This window comes from Pogona vitticeps, chromosome 3, assembly GCF_051106095.1.
Source record: "Pogona vitticeps strain Pit_001003342236 chromosome 3, PviZW2.1, whole genome shotgun sequence".
In the NCBI taxonomy this organism is placed as follows: Eukaryota; Metazoa; Chordata; class Lepidosauria; order Squamata; family Agamidae; genus Pogona; species Pogona vitticeps.
The window spans coordinates 154881383-154903119 of record NC_135785.1 but is presented as its reverse complement, the minus strand read 5'-3'; the positions used below and the strand labels follow the sequence as shown (position 1 = coordinate 154903119).

At 41.2% G+C, this 21737-nt stretch overlaps 1 protein-coding gene across 2 annotated transcripts in view; it reads left to right on the top strand.

Moving 5' to 3' along the window:
• LOC140705802 (uncharacterized) overlaps window positions 1-21737 on the top strand; it is a 78118-nt gene that overhangs the window by 38732 nt on the left and 17649 nt on the right. The window contains exon 4 of one of the 2 annotated variants that reach the window (XR_012085325.2): window positions 342-438. The exons of the other annotated variant lie outside the window; for it this stretch is intronic. The gene's annotated coding sequence lies outside the window, so the exon portion shown is untranslated. The remainder of the gene's footprint in view (window positions 1-341; window positions 439-21737) is intronic. 2 annotated transcript variants of the gene reach the window in all.

Sequence of the window (21737 nt, the reverse complement as noted above, 5' to 3'; positions counted from 1 at the left end):
TGTAAGAGAGTTTTCATGGGATGAAAAACAAACAATCCCTCAGCGAGAATGAACTTGTGTGCTGACTTCAATTGGTCTTGTTAAATAAACTCCTTTGTGCAAATAGCTCCGCCTAATACTTTCTCCAGGAAAAGAAAGTAATGAACAAAAGAGACTGAACGCCATAGGAACTAACACATGTATAATTATGTATAATGTATAAAAGTGCAGCCAGAGATCCAGTCAAACAGATAAGCAGCATGTTTACCATGAAGAAATCATAAATGTTGGAGAACCTGCCTTTATCCAAACCAACTTTTATGCAACTGTAGTAAGGACACTTCTATCTCTTCCTGGTGCAGGAAGGAAATAAGAAATACCACTTCTGAAAACAAAAACAAAACACATTGGATTTATGAATTCTTGGAGCAAATCCCATCTGTTCCCAGTCAACTCAAGGTAAAAGAAATATTTGTATGACAAATGGAATCACACAGGCAACCTCACTCGAACATAGGAGCTGATTTGCTATGCTTAGGGCTCTTCTACTCACATAGGATAGTATAAGAGGAGCTTTCTCTCCTCCAGATGTTCAAATTACATGGGGTTGATGAAGACCTAGCTGAAATGGTACTACTGGCATCATTCCAACTGTGTGGAAGCATTCACGTGACTGATCCAGGAAGCACTGTTTTTGCTTTGAAGTCTTGCTTCATGATTTGTCAAAGCTGACGAAGCATGAAGCTCCCCCCCCCATGAACCGATGAAGCACAAATGTATTTGTTAATTCTTGGGGGGGTTACTAAAAAAAACCTGACCCCCCCACTGCACCATAGGGGCTAAGGAAATCCAGGCTGCCCTTTGCAAAGATGGAAGCTTCCCTACCCTAAATGAAGCCTCAGCCACCATCTTTGCAAAGGGCAGCCAGTGTCTCTTTCTACAGGCCATGGTTGCGGAGGCCAGCTGGAGACAGTGGCAGTGGCGATTATGGTGATGAGGCATCCATGGGGGTAGTGGGGGATGTTGGCAGTGCATTGGCAGTGTGGGGAGAGCGTGGAGGCAGCAGCTATCATAGAGAGAGGAAGGGGAGGGGATAGGCTGTGGGGGTGGGTGGCTGCCTATCAGCTTGCAGATCAGCTGATTGGCGGGCTGATGGGCAGAATGGGAAAGCCTTAGGAAGAGAGCTCTTCCTATGGGGGACAAATAAAATTGGGAAATATTTGTCCATTTGTATTTGTGGGCACCTCTGGAACACATGGATATGAAGGGACAAATATTTAATGAATCAGTAATTTCTGACAAATATTATGATCCTTTTTTTAAAAAAAAAAATTCATCCCCATGTCTGCTTTGAATTGTTCATATTTGACTTTTATTGTGTCAGTATACCCTAAAATATGATTGGCTACATAAACATGGCCTGGGGTTTTGTTTTGTAACTGTGGTATGAGAAACCCCTGAAGGATAAAAGCCACAGTTGTCTATATGCAATCTCGACATTCTAACAATAAGTGCATGCTTTTATTACTTGTGATACATTGAGGAGCATACATGATTTCCTATGATTATTTTAAAACAATGTATTTTGTGAGTTGGGGGTCTATTTTCTAACCATAAGAAGCATTCTGGTGTATTATGATAAAAAATACCTGATGTCTGAGGGGAGCTTATATGTACTGAATCAACGGGATCAGAAAATACAAGGCAGACTAAAAGTAAAATAAAATAAAACAGGCAAAATGAATGAAATACAGTAAGATACAATAACACATTCAGGTCTTGTATTGTGGGATGTTCTCTGATCTCAATGAATTTCAGTGCTACCAGGCCACTGAAGAAATGTGTATTTTTCCTGAATAGATCTCAGCTCTTGACAAACAGTGCACATCATTTCTGCTTTGTAGAATCATTGTTTGCCAAATAATGGCACAAGGCAATTTTTGTCCCACATAGAAAAAATATATGCCAGAGGGGGGAAAAAAAATCTAGTATGTGTGCCCTAGCCTTTTCAACTTTTTTTTCATATATGGTAGGAAAATAGCAGCTGAAACCTGGGGATTGTTTGTTCGAGTGACAATACTGTAGAATACATGTATCAGAGAATACATCCCTCCCTTGCTCTCTCTTTTCTGTGAATTCTTCAATCAAAAGTTATATTGGGGGATTAAAATGTCTTCTCTTAGCGCATAAGGCTTCAGATGTTTCAGTCCAAATAAATGGAACTAAGGGTGTCATCAGGTAGGGTTCTAGATTACATTTTGGAACGCTGGCAGCATGGTCTGTTTTTTCATTTGCCAGCAACCAGACAAGATACTGCAGATTAGAAACTAGATGGAACCTTCTCCCTCCCCTGGCTGGTGCCTTTTAATTCAGCAGCAGGGCTGTTCTTTGTCTAAAGCAATCTAATGCAATCAGGACCAGATACAGTATATCACAGAAGTGAGTACAACCCCTAACATTTCATAAATATTTTAGTATATCTTTTCATGTGACAGCACCGAAGAAATGACACTTGGCTCCAATACAAAACAGTGAGTATACAGCTTGTATAACAGTGTAAATGTGTTGTCCTCTCAAAATAACACAACATGCCACCATTAATGTCTAAACCACTGGCAACAAAAGTGAGTAAACCCCTAAGTGACAATGTCCAAATTGGACACAAAGTGTGCCACCATTATTCTCCAGCACTGCCTTAACCCTCTTAGGCATAGAGTTCACCAGAGCTTCACAGGTTGCCATTGGAGTCCTCGTCTACTCCTTCGTGATGACATCACAGAGCTGGTGGATGTTAGAGACCTTGTGCATTGCCACCTTCCATTTCAGGATGCCCCACAGATGCTCAACAGGGTTTAGTTCTGGAGACATGCTTGGCCAGTCCATCACCTTTACCCTCATTTTCTTTAGCAAGGAAATGGTCATTTTGGAAGTGTGTTTGGGGTTGTTATCATGTTGGAATACTGCCCTGTGGCCCAGTCTTTGAAGGGAGGGGATCATGCTCTGCTTCAGTATGTCACAGTACATGTTAGTATTCATGGTTCCCTCAATGAACTGTATCTCCCCAGTGCCAACAGCACTCATACATCCCCAGACCATGACACTGCCACCACCATGCTTCACTGTAGGCACAACACACTTGTCTTTGTACTCCTCAACTGGTTGCTGCCACACACACTTGACACCATCTAAACCAAATAAATTTATCTTGGTCTCACCAGACCACAGGACATAGTTCCAGAAATCCATGTCCTTAGTCTGCTTACCTGTAGCAAACCGTATTTGGGCTTTCTTGTGCATCATCTTTAGAAGAGGCTCGCTGCTCAGCTGGCCACTCAGCAGCCATGTGGGGAGACTAGTTTTCCTACCCCCTGCCTGAAGTGGCCAGCCGAGCAGGGAGAAAGTGGAGCTCCTGTCACAATTGGCAGGAAGAGCAGGACCTTCACAGCATAGGACTCGTGAGTACATGGGCCGGTCCCAGGGGCCAGATCCTCATTAAGTCCAGCTGGGATGGGGACATTTGTATTTATTTATGAATACAAATATCCTCATCTCTTCATTCAACCATTGTATTTTTTGGCAGATTTTAATAGCCAAGGTGGGGAATGTAGTGGCTTGTACAGAATGCAAGTGCCTTGTCTACATCCTCAGACCTTACTTACTGAAACTGATCTGATAAAACCTGACTAGAGAGTGCACTGGACATTTCAATCAGATCAAGTGGGATAAATAAACAAATAAAAGTCAACATGTCCAAAGAAATTGCTGCAATATCAGGTGGTATGTCTAGGCATGCTTCCCATTGTGCCCTGACTCCAAGAGAACTCCTCAGAGCTAGGCATTTAGAAATGGCCAGCTATTATACTATATCATTTCTCTCTTCATTCTCTAGCTGAGATGGTAACATATGGATAAGGGTGTGGAGAGGCTACATCTTCTCCCATGGAGAGGGATTGGGCAGTGAAGCAGGGTGTTATTGGAAAGCTGCTTGTTATGACAGTCCCCCAAAGCATGGTGAGATAACTCCCAGCACTTTGCCATGTGATGTAATTGAGGCACCATGCTTAACGGCAAGACCAGATAGGTCAGAAAGGAAGTGCAGCGGGCAATTGACAAATATTGTTCTGTTCTCAAGATATAGGCAAAGTTCCAACGGCTTGAAAAATCTCCTCACCTCCAATTATATGCACTTTGGGATGAGACTATTTTAGCAATGCGGGGGGATTTTTCAAAGGTTTATGCAGCTTGCAATGGCTAATTTCAACTAACTGATAAAGAGCCAGAATGCATTGCCTTTGCATAATCAGCCATATGAATAGGCATACAACTAAGCTATCTAGCACCTTCTCAGTTAGCAACAGTTAGCTGTAGCAATTCCTGAAAACCTTATGCAAATGCCAGTGAGAATCTGCACTTGCATATTGAAGAACAGTTTTGACAGAAGTAGTTGGCACATTTTTATGACCTCATTTTTGTTCAAATGTAGCAAGGGAACACATGATTAGCCCTGTTCAGAGGGTTAAAATAGGATTTATTTGAAACCATGAGTAGAGAGAGAATTCTAGTCCTACTTGTCACCTGCCATTGTCTGTATGTAAAATCTCAACAGAAGACAGCCTCTTGTACACATAGACCTTCCACACAACTGGTGGAAGTCTTTTGGGGCACAGGTGCTAATCATGCCTGTTGTTTGCCCTTCTTGTATTCATTCTGGCCACTGGTATCTTTACAATCTCAGAAGCATTCCATAAAGAGAAAGGAAAATATGTTTAGAAATGAGAGACAAATTACTGCTTTGAGCCACAAGTGAAAGGGTCATATTGCACTGAAAATAAGGAGCTTCAGTGGGGAAAAATGATTCTGTGTTTTGATTAAGAGATGTCCCTTGTAGCAACATTGAAATGAAAATACTTAACAAAGATATTAATCCCCAAGGGCTTCTGACAATGTAATACTTAAAACAGATGGCATAATAAAGATATTAAGGCACAGTCATGGTACTGAAAAATATATTGTAAGTATAATTCTTATTGTCAAAAGCTTGTGCAAGTGGTCTGCAGTAAGCCTTCTAAGTTGTTGCTGGTGAAGATCTATAGCATAAGTACTTGTGGGAGATTACAGAACAAAGGAAGGCTAGCTGCCAAAGGTCAAAGGAGTCGACAAGCAGATGTCCGAGCCAGCGGAGCCTTAAGGCAATACCCTGAGAACTCTTTTTATTGACTTAGATGATTACATAGTATGTTGTGAGAATTCAGATACAATACTAGTTAGCTAATTGTAACCAGGATTGGCTGAGGAAAATCTAATGCTCTACCTCTAAGCGAAAGGGCAGAATGAGAGGTTACCCTGCCCGCTGGCAGCTGCTGCTTCCTGCCAGGAGTGTGTGGACATCACTGGAACAGAATGTAGCTACAACCTTTAGGCAGAATTTTCCCACATTCCCCCTTTTTCAAGCAAAGACATATATTCTTTCATATATTTGCAAACTACATATAAATCTTTTCAGTGAAGGCCTGAAGGCAAAGCTTTGAAACAGGTAGTTATTATGAAAAAGAAGGTTGGTATACATTGAATTAAAAAACAGCAAACTATAAGGAGTATGAGGAGCATAATTGCATGAATGAGAACACAACACAACAGAGTCACGTAGTTGGCATTCAGCTGCGAGATAACAGCTGCTGGAAAAGTTTCAGGAGTCTCCGAGATCTGCTGCTGACTTAGAGTTCTTTTTGCATCAGCACTCAGCATCTTTATCATCCCCCAATTAACTTTGGGCTGAGAGCCTTCAGGTCGGGTCAGGCACTTCCAGCGATGCACAGTCATCTGGTACTGCTCCAGAGTCATCATTGGATTGAATTCTGGAATTGGATCCTACAGGTTGCGATGCCTCACACACCAAGCTGGTATCCACAAAGGGCCTGTGGGAGTAAGCACAGCAGCATAGTCATGACCTAATGTTAGTAAAGGGGCTGGACCCTCCCACTGAGGGTTAGGATGTTGCTTATAAGAAATCTCCTTCCATGGGGATTTCTTTACGAAAGTGTTTCTCTACTGGCAACAACTTATGCTGACCTGCAGATACAGTTAAATGATTTAATGTGAATAATGTTATTGATACTACATCTGGAACATCTTGGGGCTTAATCCCTCTGTGTTTTTTTTTTGCTTTGAAAGGAGAAATTTAAAAGAGCAATGTGCTCTGTCTACAATAGCCTATCCTGTGCAGTTATAAGGAATACCATGGGAAAGTCAAACTTCCGATTCATTACAAAAAATGGTAAAGGCATGAGAGGTATAGGCAGGGCTATTGTCTGTTTTTAAGGCTTGAGGCCAGCCCATAACTGCAGATGTATGTAAACAATGTTGTATGACATGGCAAGACATCTCGCCAAGAAGAGGGGTAGTCCAGATGTATCCTGAGTAAGTAGCAATAGTTAGATGAACGTAAGAAAGAGGAGCAAGGGCAGGAACACGAGTGACATCCATCTGCTAAAGCTGATTGGCATTTGTTCCTCATGGCTTAACAGCATCAAAAGGAAAGGAAATAGGAGACATGGAACAGGAAAAGCAGGAGGAGATGATATCTTGAGCTTGAGAAAGTGGAATAGAAAATTGCTTATGGAGTTGTTTAGCACTCTGATGAAAAAAGGAATGGCTGTCAATAGGATTGGAAAAGAGGGGACACAAGGAACAAAGAGCAGAGTCTGCACAAAGATTTCCCTCCAAGATAGCATCTTGAAATCCAGTATGAGATCGGATGTGAGTTGCAAAAAAAGGTTGTGATCTGGAAGCATGGAAGTTTTTAAAAGTTAGAAACAGGGAAAGTAAGGAAAAGCCAAGAGCAGGAGAAAGATAGGCATGTGGCAGATGAGTGAGAAGGTTAAATACATATTGAGCATCTACAATGAGATTTAAAGGTTGATCGTGAAACATTTGAATGGTAAGGACAACAGTCACCAGTTCTGCAAGCTGAGCAGAGATTTGAGTCAAGTAAAAAAGGTTTTCCAGGTTCTGGGAGGTTGCTGAAAGGTAACCACACCTCTGGTAGGCACAACATCAGTAAAAACAGTTAGAGCTGTTTTTACTGATGGTGGAGAGGATTAGCAGAAAAAAGAGATGAAAAGAAAAAGGGTACTTGCTGAATGAATGTTAAGCAAGGGTCTTTAGGTGGATTAAAATGTATATAACCAATATAGTCTGCAAAAGCAATTCGACACGTTAGTGATGTGGACATTAAATGATCCTGGTCAGCTTTGGAAATAGGTAAGTAACAACACAGAAGATCCCAACCTGTGAGTTGTTTGGCACGATGGCGTCCTTTATGATTTCAAGGTCTGTAATCACATTTAGAGTGGAGTAAACATTTTGGGGAGGATTGTTAGATAAATAAAGCCATTCTGCTACAGCAATGACCTTGTCAGATTTCAGGCTACACGACAACCCAGTAGGCAGTTGGGGAGTGTTCAAGATAACCAGCTGCAAGGGACCAAAAGAAGGAATGTGGTCAACCATGCTACGTTGCAAGGCAGCATTAATTTGATGTATGGCATGTTTCATAGCCTTGGTGATGGGTATGGAGTCAGCAGGAGAAAGATGTCCCCGGAGTCCATTAAACAAAGGCTGCAATTCATGAGTAGGAAGGCACAAAAATGGACAAGCCAAATTTAAGTGACTGAGGAACTGTTGGACCTGCACTAATGTAAATTGAGATGGAGTTTTTAGAATGGTAAGAATGGAAAAGATGTAGCTTGCAACAGTTTGTGCCTTAGATAAAGAAACAGAGGTGTGGTTTGTATCTTTTCTGGAGGTATGTGAAGGCCTTTTTTCTCTATGCAGTTATCTAGAGAATCATAGACAGTAATGGGGAGCAATTGCCCCGCCATGAAAATGTCATCCATGTACTGATATACAAGCAATTCAGGGTGTTCTAAACAAAATTGCTGTAGGGCTAGATCCACAAAATGTTGTCATAAAGTAGGGGAATTCAACATTCCCTGAGGCTTTGCACTAATATCTTTGAGTAGGTTGGGAATTGTTGTACACAGGGACTGTAAAAGCACATTTTCCCTGTCTTCTGGTGCTAAAGGAATGGTGAAGAAACAGTCCTTGAGATCCACTATCACTAACTCATAGTGTTGGGGTATCAAATTTGGATTAGGTAAGCTGCATTGCAAAAGGCCCATAAGTTGAATGTGCTTGTTAACTTCCCGAAGGTCATGTAGCAAAGGCCATTTGCAAAATTTCTTTTTGATGGTGGAAATGGGAGTATTCCATGGACCGGTGGAATACTCTATATGTCCTTGATCTAATTGTTCCATAACTAAGGCCTCCACTGCATTGAGCTTTTCTTTAGATAATGGCCATTGATCAACCCAGACAGGTGGTCCAGGGAGCCACATTAATGGCAAGGCTGTGTCAGATTGAGGCCTGTATTATAAATTTGTCTGCAATTTTGCATCAACCTTTTTCAAGAGATCCCGACCCCAGATGGAAAAGGGAATAGGCAGAATGTAAGGAGTGATTGTGCTTTGTCTAGGAGAATCACCTAGACTATCCAGAACAATGGGCTGAAGGCTTTTCTGGGCTTGCTCATAGACTCCAACTCCCCAAATGTCGTGCATTGGCTGGGTGGGATAGCTTTCTAGCCAATCTTTCTGTGCAATAATACTAACGTCAGCTCCCGTATCAATCAGGCCATTAAGGACCAATGATCCCATTTTAAGAGGGAGTTGGGGCTGCGAGTGCTTGATGGTAGTTAAGGCAGCAACTCAAATAGGACCAAAATCTCCACTACGAGGGTTGGTAGAAAGACCCATCTGTGATAATGGAAGCAACAACAATTGAGCAATTGTTGATTCACCTGCAGGAAGGACATGTGGTGTATTAGACCAGGTTTCAATAATTAGAGGTCCTTCAAAATGGCCATCAATGATGCCTGGTGCAACAAATAAACCCATGCAGAGATACTAGAGCGGGGAGAATGAGACCTTCAGTGTCTTTGGATATTGGTTCTTGATGTGCTGTTTTGACTTGGTAGACAGAGAGAGGGAATTGATAGTTCACCTCCTCAGCTGTGATCAAATCATGACCGGCAATTTTAACAATAGCAGGTCAGATTTCTTGAACTTGGGTAGTATTCACTAAGTTCCCCTCACTTGAGCCAGGGCTGGAGAATCACCTGTCTTGGAGTTTCCCAGCATTGGAACAGACTGGCATTTATTGGCCCAGTGATAACCTTTTTGACACTGTGGGTATTTTTAGATGCCCACGTTTATTATTTTGGGGGTTGATCTACATTCCCGAGTGAAGCACCCTTCCTTGCCACAGGAAAAACATTTACAGTTTTGAGTGAGGTTCAGGGAAACACAGCTTCTTGGCTGTGGCAAGAAGCTGTCTTTTGTGAGTTTCTGTGCCAGTGTTTTGAAATAATTTTAGCATGGCAGCAATGTCAGTCTCTGGCTTATTGCAAATAGCCTGAAGGGCTGTTTTACAATCCATGTTATCATTTTCAAACACTAGCTGTTTAATTAAAATATTAGCAGCGTGAATATTTTCCACCTGCTGTTCAATCACTCTTTGCAATTTGTCAATGCAAGACATATAGTCCTCTGTCAGACCCTGACACAAATTGGCAAAAGACCCTAAAGGGGTACATTTTTCTGGGATTTTTATCCAGGCTGCTCTGACAATTTCAGCCACTTGTGCCAATTCCCTCCTAGGGATGGTAATATGCTGTGCTATGGTGACAAAAAGTCCTTCTCCAGTTAACATATCTGCAGACACAGCATTATTGTTTTGTAAATTATCCATGGCCATAATGGCAGCAGTATCTTTCCATTTCTGCCAAAAAAGTAGAAATTGCCCAGCGGAGAGAATAGCATTAACCAAGATTTTCCAATCAGCTGGAATGAGGTTTCCATTTTCTCGTAACCCATCAACCAACCCAAGAGCGAAACTGCTATGGAGACTGTTTTCAGCTACACTTTTTAAAAAACTTTTTAAACATGGCAAGGGGAAGGCTTTCATGAACATAATGTCCTTCATTGTTACGAACCACAGGACAAACAGACATAAGGGGGAGGGTGTCAGCAAGACCCTCCAGGTTGCCTTGGGCCATAACATCAGATAACATCTGCTGCACTGCTGAACAAGGAAGGGAAAAAGAGGGAGGCGGAGGAGAAAGGGAAGAAGGAGCTGTTGAAAAAGCAGCAAGAGCTGCATAGGAAGGGAGATTGTTCATATTTTCATGGAGATCAGGTGGCTTAGAGGGAGGCAAAATCTGAAGGGCTGTTGGAAATTTAGCTAAAGACTGAGCTAACAAAAGGTTCACAATCTTTGAAATCGCATCCCGGCAAAGATGCCATGTGTGGAGGACTTTTACTGGAGTCACAGGGTCATTGTGAAATTTATTTCCATTTTATCCCAGTCTGAAAACTTAAGGCTTCCTTCTTCTGTGTACCACGAACAAAAAATACTTATTTCCCTCAGTAAATCCTCTACTGAATCAGATACGTCACGGTGACCCTTGGTATGAAGCAAATAAATCAAGTCCTTTTTATGTTGTTTTTGAAGCGGTGAAAGAGAGTTTCCCATTAGATTTTTTAAAAAAACGAAATACTCACCGAGATCCTAAAAAGGATGTAAAGACATGTCTGTAACCCGTTCTGGACGAGGTGAGCTGTCTATGCCTCAGGTGATGTTGGTGGCCCTTTCAAAGGTCCCTTTCAGGTCCCTGTTTGATGTCTTTGTTTGATTGTCCCTGTTCACGCACCAGATGTGGGTGATCATGGAACAAAGGAAGGCTAATTGCCTTAGAGAAAGTACAAAGGAGTCAACAAGCAGATGTTGGAGCCAGCGGAGCCTCAGGGCAACACCCTGAGAATTCTTTTTATTGACTTAGCATGATTACATAGTATGTTGTGAGAATTCAGATGTGATACTAGTTACCTAATCATAACCAGGGTTGGCTGAGGAATCTCTTTGATCTAATGCTCTACCTCTAAGCGAAAGGGCAGAATGAAGGGTTATCCCACCTGCTGGCAGCTGCTGCATCCTGCCAGGAGTGTGTGCACATCACTGGAACAGAATGTAGCTACATCCTTTAGGCAGAAGTTTCCCACAAGTACTGAGTGAAAACTTAGGATCTAAGTCATTATTTGTAGTTTCCAAGCCACTCTTCTACTCTGCTTCCTATTTTCATATTTAATGGACAAAATTCTGTTCATGTCAGTGTAATATAAAGTTACAAAGGGGTAAATGTACTAGGCAATACACCTGGCAAAAAGAAATTGTGCTATTCCTTTGCTCGGTTGGTCATTTGTCCCAGCACAATCAATTGTGTGGTGTGCCAGTGGAAGTGTTTAATGGATAACACTTCTGCTGTAGTGCTACTATAGCTATGGCAGATCCAGCCTTGAGTTGCACAAACATAGTTGTGCAACAGGATTTTGTCCATTATTACTTCTTATATCCAGTTGTTGAAAGCTGTTTTTAATATTAGTAGCTCAAATTGAATTCCCTCTCACATTTTTGATTTTCCTGTTATGCACCCGCCTTTGAGTAGATACATGAACATCTTTTTAAAAAATTGCTTCAGTTTTTATACCACTTTCTTATGCATGTTGCTGTTTATCTCACTAAGACAGTATATACCACTGATATTTCAAAACCTTAGCTGCCAATTTTGTGAGATATGTATAAACCAAACCAACATTTATTTTCGTTATGGAGTTTTTCTGCCCATATCTCTCTCCCAATTGTTATTTACAATCCTTCCCCCTCCCCAGTATTGTATCTTCATTCAATAACTCAGTTGGTACCTACTTAGTTTCCTGAATTGTTTGTATGACTTTTATCCATTCATTTTTTACTAAAAATTATGTTTGCATTTAAATTTCAATCTTGATTTTTCTTCTTCCTTGTTTTCCTTTCTCAGATCAATTTTTGTGTTATTTACTGTAACTTGGACAACATAAACTATGGTTTTTAATCTGCCATGTGGACTATTTCTTCCCTTCTTCTTAGGTATAGAATGTTTTTCATATTTCTACTTCATCTGTTATCTCTTTTTAAAAACTATGATTCTCACCCAGAGATGGGCACAGACCACAGTTCAGTAGTTCAACATGGTTTGGAGCTTTGAGAGCACAGCGGATCCAGTTTATCTTGCCCTGCTTCCTCTGGGGGGCATCCACTCAGAGTCAGTGTCCAGAGGAGGCAGGGCTGGGAAGCTGTGGCCACTGTCTCTGAGTAGGCACTCATCATAGGAGGCAGGACAAGGGAAGCCAGGGTGCCCATGGACCAGCTGCGCTGCAGAAATGATGAACCACATCCAACCATCAAAGTGCAGTTTGCACCCATCTCTAATTTATAGTTTGCTATTATCATTCTGACATTTTCTTTTCTTCTCTCTGTAAACACACCTTCTCTCTGAAAATGGTCACTGGTTGTGTATGGTTAATTGCAGGACATGTCCAGGTCTTCTAGATCAAGTCTAATCCCCTCCCCAAACCAAATCTAATGTTTGTCTTAGTCTTGATCATGTGCTATGTCATTTTTTTAAAAAAAGTTTCCTTTCTTTATGTGCAGTGTTGTCAATTTAATATAGTTCTCTGCCAATGATTAGAAAAGTGAAAATAAATATTCTATAGCTGAAATCCTGTTGCACAGCTCTGCCCACACCATGGGAATGATGTCACTGGCAGTGGGAGATTGCCATTTGTTACAAACTTCCTTTTGCAATTTTGCAGTTTTGAGATTGCCTGTGAAGTGCCAAAATTGCAAAATTGCAAAAGGAAGTTTGTAATAAATGGCAATCTCCCACTGCCAGTGACATCATTCCCATGGTGTGGGCAGAGCTTCATGGTGTGGGAATTCAGCTCAGATGATTATCATATCTACTATTGTGGGCAAGAATCCCGTAGAAGGAATGGAGTAGCCTTCATAGTCAACAAAAGAGTGGGAAAAGCTGTAATGGGATACAATCTCAAAAATGATAGAATGATGTCAATACGAATCCAAGGCAGACCTTACAACATCACAATAATCCAAGTTTATGCACCAACCACCACTGCTGAGGAGACTGAAATTGAACAGTTTTATGAAGATTTACAACACCTTTTAGAACTGACACCAAAGAAAGATGTCCTTCTCATTCTAGGGGACTGGAATGCTAAAGTAGGGAGCCAAGGGATAAAGGGTATAACAGGGAAGTTTGGCCTTGGAGTTCAGAACGAAGCAGGACAAAGGCTAATAGAGTTTTGTCAAGAGAATAAGCTGGTCATCACAAACACTCTTTTCCAACAACACAAGAGGCGACTCTATACATGGAAATCACCAGATGGGCAATATCGAAATCAGATTGATTACATTCTCTGCAGCCAAAGATGGAGAAGCTCTATACAGTCAGCAAAAACAAGACCTGGAGCTGACTGCGGCTCTGATCATCAGCTTCTCATAGCAAAATTCAAGCTTAGACTGAAGAGAGTAGGAAAAACCACTGGGCCACTCAGGTATAATCTAAACCAAATCCCCTATGAGTACACAGTGGAAGTAAAGAACAGATTTAAGGAACTAGATTTGGTGGACAGAGTGCCTGAAGAACTTTGGATAGAGGCTCGTAACATTGTCCAGGAGGCAGCAACAAAAACCATCCCAAAGAAAAGGAAATGCAAGAAAGCAAAATGGCTGTCCAACGAGGCCTTAGAAATAGCAGAGAGGAGAAGGGAAGCAAAATGCAAGGGAGATAGGGAAAGTTACAGAAAATTGAATGCAGACTTCCAAAGAATAGCAAGGAGAGACAAGAGGGCCTTCTTAAATGAACAATGCAAAGAAATAGAGGAAAATAACAGAAAAGGAAAAACCAGAGATCTGTTCAGGAAAATTGGAGATATTAGAGGAACATTTCGCGCAAAGATGGACATGATAAAGGACAAAAATGGGAGGGACCTAACAGAAGCAGAAGACATCAAGAAGAGGTGGCAAGAATACACAGAGGAATTATATCAGAAAGATGTGGATATCCCGGACAACCCAGACAATATAGTTGTTGACCTTGAGCCAGACATCCTGGAGAGTGAAGTCAAGTGGGCCTTAGAAAGCCTGGCTAACAACAAGGCCAGTGGAGGTGATGGCATTCCAGTTGAACTATTTAAAATCTTGAAAGATGATGCTGTTACGGTGCTACATTCAATATGCCAGCAAGTTTGGAAAACCCAACAGTGGCCAGAGGATTGGAAAAGATCAGTCTACATCCCAATCCCAAAGAAAGGCAGTGCCAAAGAATGCTCCAACTACTGCACAATTGCACTCGTTTCACACGCTAGCAAGGTTATGCTCAAAATCCTCCAAGGTAGGCTTCAGCAGTATGTGGACCGAGAACTCCCAGAAGTACAAGCTGGATTCTGAAGAGGCAGAGGCACTCGAGACCAAATTGCTAACTTGCGCTGGATTATGGAGAAAGCCAGAGAGTTCCAGAAAAACATCTACTTCTGCTTCATTGACTATGCAAAAGCCTTTGACTGTGTGGACCACAACAAACTATGGCAAGTTCTTAAAGAAATGGGAGTGCCTGTCCACCTTATCTATCTACTGAGAAACCTATATGTGGGACAGGAAGCAACAGTTAGAACTGGATATGGAACAACTGATTGGTTCAAAATTGGGAAAGGAGTACGACAAGGCTGTATATTGTCTCCCAGCTTATTCAATTTATATGCAGAATACATCATGCGGAAGGCTGGACTGGAGGAATCCCAAGCCGGAATTAAGATTGCCGGAAGAAATATCAACAACCTCCGATATGCAGATGACACCACTCTGATGGCAGAAAGTGAGGAGGAATTACAGAACCTTGTAATGAGGGTGAAAGAAGAGAGTGCAAAAAATGGTCTGAAACTCAACATCAAAAAAACTAAGATCATGGCCACTGGTCCCATCACCTCCTGGGAAATAGAAGGGGAAGATATGGAGGCAGTGACAGATTTTATTTTCTTGGGCTCCATGATCACTGCAGATGGAGACAGCAGCCACGAAATTAAAAGACGCTTGCTTCTTGGGAGGAAAGCGATGACAAATCTTGACAGCATGTTAAAAAGCAGAGACATCACCTTGCCAACAAAAGTCTGAATAGTCAAAGCTATGGTTTTTCCTGTCGTGATGTATGGAAGTGAGAGCTGGAACATAAAGAAAGCAGACCGCCGACGAATTGATGCCTTTGAATTGTGGTGCTGGAGGAGACTCTTGAGAATCCCCTGGACTGCAAGGAGAACAAACCTATCAATTGTAAAGGAAATCAACCCTGAGTGCTCACTGGAAGGACAGATCCTGAAGCTGAGGCTCCAGTACTTTGGCCATCTAATGAGAAGATAAGACTCCCTGGAAAAGACCCTGATGTTGGGAAAGTGTAATGGCAAGAGGAGAAGGGGACGACCAAGGATGAGATGGCTGGACAGTGTCTGCGAAGCAACCAACATGAATTTGACACAACTCCGGGAGGCAGTAGAAGATAGGAGGGCCTGGCGTGCTCTGGTCCATGGGGTCACGAAGAGTCGGACACGACTAAACGACTAAACGAAATGAAAAACGACGTGAAGTGCCAAAATAAGAACAGGAAGCTTTTAATCAGTAACGATATATCATGTCTGATTATGCCATTCCCATTGTTCAGTCGTCCACACCTGACAGGATTTTGGCTTATATGTAACAATATATAGACTGTGGAAATGTTTGCTTATAGGATTGTAGAACTGAATCTTTCAACTAGCAATGCCACTTTCATGATGACTGGAGCATTCTTGGACCTTTATCTCAAAAAGTAACTTCAAACTTCAGTTAATTTATTTTTAAGAAATCTGCCAATTCCTCACATTATATCAGTTCCTTACAACCTGATTCAAATAAAGTAAAGGTCTTTGGACTGGGTGAATGAAAATTCTACGTTCTGATTAGCCTTTCTCCTTCTTACTCTCATGTCATCAGATTGAGTAAACATTTACTTTGCTTATATGTTCCTCAGTGGAAACCACTCTTGCTCGAGACATTTTTTGTGTGTCTACAGAAAACCTCTGATACCCTGGTTCATTCTCAGAATCTGGTGGTATTGTGTAGAGCCCAATCATATTCCCCCCTCCCCAAATGTAGGCCTTTAAAATTGGATTTTAAATAAGAGTTTTCACAATAATCCCTAATCTCTTATCTCCACAGACAACAGTGTCAAGCATCCAAGACCTACTCCTGTTTCTACAGTATGTGACACATTTGCATTACTCAGGGAGGAACTATATTGATTCTGGTCTCATAAATGTGCAGCCTCAGGGTCCTATTTTCAAACTTGCCCAGATGGCTTGAGAAGTATATAAATATGAGTATGTATTTTCATGTGCATAATATATCTCAGTACAAATGGCTTTTCAGAATTCTCTAGCCTCTGCATGAGAAGGGGGGAGGTGGAATTTTTCCAATTTTCTGCTAGAGAAGGAGAAATCGGCACTTGCCAGATATAGGGTTGAATCCAAAGGCTGTCTGGCTTCCTTCCTTCCTTCCTTCCTTCCTTCCTTCCTTCCTTCCTTCCTTTTTGACAGGTCTGCTACCATTTTGCTTCCTTAAAAAGTCTGTTTGTATAGAGTATGGTGGTAGTAATGGTGGTGGTGATGAAAGTTTGTGCAGCCACCAAAAACAGATGAATAAACACTGCAACAACTCTGTAAAAGTGGCATTTGTTTCTAGAAGAGTAAGAAAAATTGAAAATTCTCACTATGTTTATCAGAAATTTGCCTTCTGAAAAACTTGGCTACCTCATAGGTAAACACAAGAGGTCTAAAATTCATCAGTAAGAATTTATCCATTTTTTTCTCCTTTCAAATTGTTGTTGAAGGCATTTGTATAAGACTTTATTCCTTGTGCTCAAAGTGAATCACTCTATTGTGTATGACAGTGAAATTCTTTGGCTGAGGTATACCAAGACCTATGTTGACAAGAGATACAGAAGGTCTCTTCCTGAAGCCCACTCCAGTTTGCTCCCTAGTGTCTTGCCCTTCACAGAAGGGTCATCCACTCTTCTAATAGCATCACCAGGTCATTTTGTTATCTCTGCACAGAAAATAAGGCAGTATTTTATTTCTATACCCTGAAGTGGCCTGTCCATGAAGGAAATGACCATATGTCTGGAGAAATCTTTGGAACCTGGATCAGAAATGCCTTATAAAGACAGTTTTACAGATCCAGTTGTGGTCCTCCTTCAGATGCTTGCTTCCATGTACCAATCTCTTTTGTTGAATGGTTGAGAGTTTTTAAAAGGGCAGACATTTTGCTGCTAAAATTCTGTCTGCACGGGTGTGTGGGGTGGTGGTGGTGGTGGTGGTGGTGGAATAGTGTGTGTGTGTTTGTGTGTGTGTGTGTGAGAGAGAGAGAGAGAGACAGAGAGAGAGAGAGAGAGAGAGGGGAAGAGCTGACTCAAGATCTATTACTGGTATCTTTCTTCCATATATAAAGTGGCAGAAAGATTACTTTTCCCAATAGTGATTCACTTAGAAACACTAACACAGCCTTCCAGAAAGGAAGAAAAAGATTTCTCTCTTCTAAGTAGTAAAAGCTGCATTTTGGCTTTAGTGAACAAACCACAATGTTTCCAGCACACCAAGAAAACAGCATAACTTCCAACAAGAATTTAATTTTCTGTTTTTCTGTGCGTATGTGTATGAGAGAGAAAGAGAGAGAAATTATTTGCTTTCTACTTACTTTTTTCTGTATCAACAGAAAAGCAGGCTACTTTGTTTCTTTATAGCTGCCCATAAAGATAATCCTTTGGAAAAACAGCATGGTATGGTACATTAACCTTTACAAAGGTTTAGGAAATGGCATTTGTTCAAAATTGGGAGGTAATTCACTTGCTATCACTTTCCAGAGCTTCTCCAGCTCACATCAACAGAGAGACATATTGCAGTTTGTTGTGTTGTCAAGACTTGAGCAGGGTGAATGCCATTGCTTTCTTCCAATCAGGTCATAAAACAATAGTCTGGTTTTATCCCTGCTGCTCATCTCATTCTAGCATTTTTTTTCTTTTAAAAAATATTATTATCCAGGTATCCTCCTATGCTCATGCACAAATAGGGCCATTTGGAAAAAAAAACTATTGAATTTTTATCAACATTATTTATTAAAATAACAACAATACACGCAAGCCATGTAAAACACTATACAAAACACCCATCCATCACAATATTTATGAATTCAACACATAATTCATGATGCCTCACAAAGGGAGGAAATGGTAATAAGAAATACAAACATTGGTTGCTGAACTCATTACAAACCGTTTTTCCACAGATCATAGGGGATGTAGGAGAGGGTTTTCCACTAATTAAAGCCCTCTTCAGACATTATTCAACTAGATCTTCTGAAAATAAGCACCTAGCCCTGCCACCTGTATCTTCATCACATCAAAACGGAAGGTTAAATAAGAGGGGTTTCTGTTTGCATGTAGGCTCTGGAAGAACTGGGTTCTTGTATAAAGTGTACACATGAGCAGCACTACTCTCTTCACATTGGTATTGTGACAAGGAATAATGTGATTAAGAGGATTTAGAGGAGGAAGCCATGTCAGTCTGTGCTAGCATGTCAGGCAAAACCAAAAACAAACAAAAATAGGGAAGACAAAAATGTTGTGGCACCTTAAAGAATAACTGCTATATTTTACTGTGTGCTTTCATGGACAAGTCCACACACCTCCTTATTTCGCCTTTCTTTGAAATAGACATGTTTCTGTTTCTCCAGGGAGGGGAGGTGACACAGAAAAACCGAGTCCTCCATCTGAGAATTGGGGTGATAATTTAGTAAACTCACTGAATTTAGCCAACTGGGATCAGTTTAAAGCTAAAATGATATTACCTAGTGGTTGCAGTCCTGCTCTGCTGATGTTGAGAGTCCATATGTCTTCTTGTTGGTTTTTCAACATATGCTCAATTTTCCCCATGTCTCATTAATACAGTCTGGTTGTTCAGGGTGCCTCAGATGAAAATCTTACTTTTGATTGATGGTTTGTCACCAAGTAAATTGATATCTTATCCAAAATTATTTTATTATGAGACAGTCCTAACTTACGTACACGTTTCTGCTCACCAACAGCATCTCCAAGAGTTCAGCTTACCAGTAGGGATGCACCTTGGCTCTGAAGAAAATATCAAAATCAGTCATAGCAGGGGTATTTGTATGCCACTGGAGAAGATACAGTACAGTTCAAGAAGCACCCAGTTGTGCTGAGATTGGATAGGGCGCCTTTCCTTCAGTGTTTGAGGCATTAAAAATGCTGACATTTGAAACAAAAAAAAGTAGTGTAAATTATTTTAGCAATAGCAGGAATTGTCAAAGTAGAAGATGGGCATCTGAAACTCCAGTGAAAGACCAAACCTCCCCTGGAATGCTGATCAGTGAGCCCTGGGAAGGGTCCAGGTTGGCTTACGTTTTTTCTTCTAGGTAGCTACATTGAGTTTTCATTACCCTTAGGATTAAGCGTATGTGTGTGAATATGGGATAGATAACTGATCATCTTGTTCTGGCTTGGATTGGATAGGTCAAAATGGTACTAGGCACTATCTTTCTCCCCCTCTCCCAGAAAAGCCACACATTTTCTTCTGTCTTTTATTTTCTTAATGTCTTCATTTGCAAAACTACATCCCCACATGTTCCACGAGCATTTCCCATTGGGGGTGGGGGAGGACAGCAAAATGTAGAAATGAAGGTCAGTCATCAGAGGTTTGTCAACAAGCTGAAAGTGAACCACACTCCCACAGCTGATGGCACTGCATCGTGCTCAGCATCCCAGGCCACAGCTCTTTATTTTCAACATTTTCCTCCCCGCCCCAATCTAGAACCACAAATTCCTCCAGATACTTTCATAAACATATGAAGAAATTGATACGTCAGCTCCAAATTCATGTGGGCTGGATAATCCCCAGTTTGTATGGCAAATATTTTGAATACAAATAGGACCGGATGGTATTCACATACACCTATTGATAAGACTGACTAATCGATCAATTGATCACTAATATATGCATCCCGGGCAATTGGTGCCAGAGCTTGCCCATCATTTAAATATTTAGACTTTTGTGATTGGACATTTTCTTGTTAGCAGTAGTGTACCAGATACACAGGCTAGCTGTTACTTCTTATGAGCAAGAAATCAAGTGGTGCAGGGAGTCAAAATCTGAGCTGCATGGCATCCACTTTGAAAAGCATGGTGACTGAGAATGCTGTAGGAACAGAAGCACCTGAACAAGCTCAAGGAGGGTCTGTGGAGTTCAGCTTCTAATGTTTATTTCATAACTGATCTATACCTATATATTTGGAGAAATATAAAGTGATGTAAAATTTATTTTATGCTGATCTCCTCTCTCTCCTAGTCTAGTTTGGAGTCTGTTGATGTTTCGTACCTCCTCTGAAATATGGATCAATGCGCAACAGATATGTAGTACTCCTGAACAGAAAGCATGCCTCCGTGCATTATGTTTTCTGCCAATTATTCAAACCTCTGTATTCTAGAATAAAAGCAGTACATTCCAAAAGAAACTAAATCTCAGGTCTGAGGCTTGATGAAATATGACTACTGTTCAGTTGCAAAGGCTGACAGAGAAAACTTTGGTTGCATTTTCGGAAAGCTAATTGTTTTCCCTATCACCTTTCTAGAACATGGAACCCCAAAGGAGATGTAACAGAAAGACCAGGAAGTGATGTGCAATAACCCATATAGCATTTATCAATGGAAGCAAATTGGAAGAATCAGCTTCAGTTAATGTTCCCAGATGTTTAGAAAAACAAAAGCAAAACAACAGGGTTTGCAAAAGTGCAAAACATCTTTAGTTCCACTAAGAGGTGCTGGAAAGGTTTCAGAAGAAGTAGGTCTCCCAAAACAATCCACTGAGGTCTAAGCAATGACTGAGCACTGAAGGCTACAATAGTAATGGAAAAGGGGAAGGGAAAGTGGTCATGGATGGCACAGATATGGAACAGTAGCAACTCCTACTTCATTGTGTTGAAGGTTGAGTTTGCTTTGGAAGGGCTAAACAGGATACTTGTTTTGTTCATCTGTAATCCAGCCTGAAGTGGTGCTTTCCCCATGCTGCTTGTTAGGGCCTGCACTGCCCACCTTGCGAGTTAGAGTTTATGGAGGAACAAAGGAAGGCTAATTGCCTTAGAACAAAAGAGTCGATAGCACAGATGTCCGAACCAGCGGAGCCTTAAAGCAACACCCTGAGAGCTCTTTTTATTGACTTAGCATGTTACATAGTATGTTGTTAGAATTCAGATAGGATACTAGTTACCTAATCACAACTAGGATTGGCTGAAATAACCCTTTGATCTTATGCTCTACCTCTTAGCGAAAGGGCAGAATAAGAGATTACCCCGCCTGCTGGCAGCTGCCGCTTCCTGCCAGGAATGTATGCACGTCACTGAAACAGAATGCAGCTATAGCCTTTAAACAGACATTTCCCACAATGCAGTACTCCTGAACATTTAGTCCTGTACCTACCTTCATTTTTGTGTTCTACTCCCCACCCTCATGAGCAATGCTCTGAAAAGGAAGCCACACCCACCCACAGCAACCACACAACATCTGGTGACTATTGAAAACAGCAAACACACCCCCAAACCCCTCTCTGATACTTCTAATCTAGAAAGTGAATGGAACCAAGCAGCAGCCAGTGTGGTTGTATATCTGTTGCATTAAAGAGTTATTTGTGTTTGGAAATAATTCTTGCTCTTGC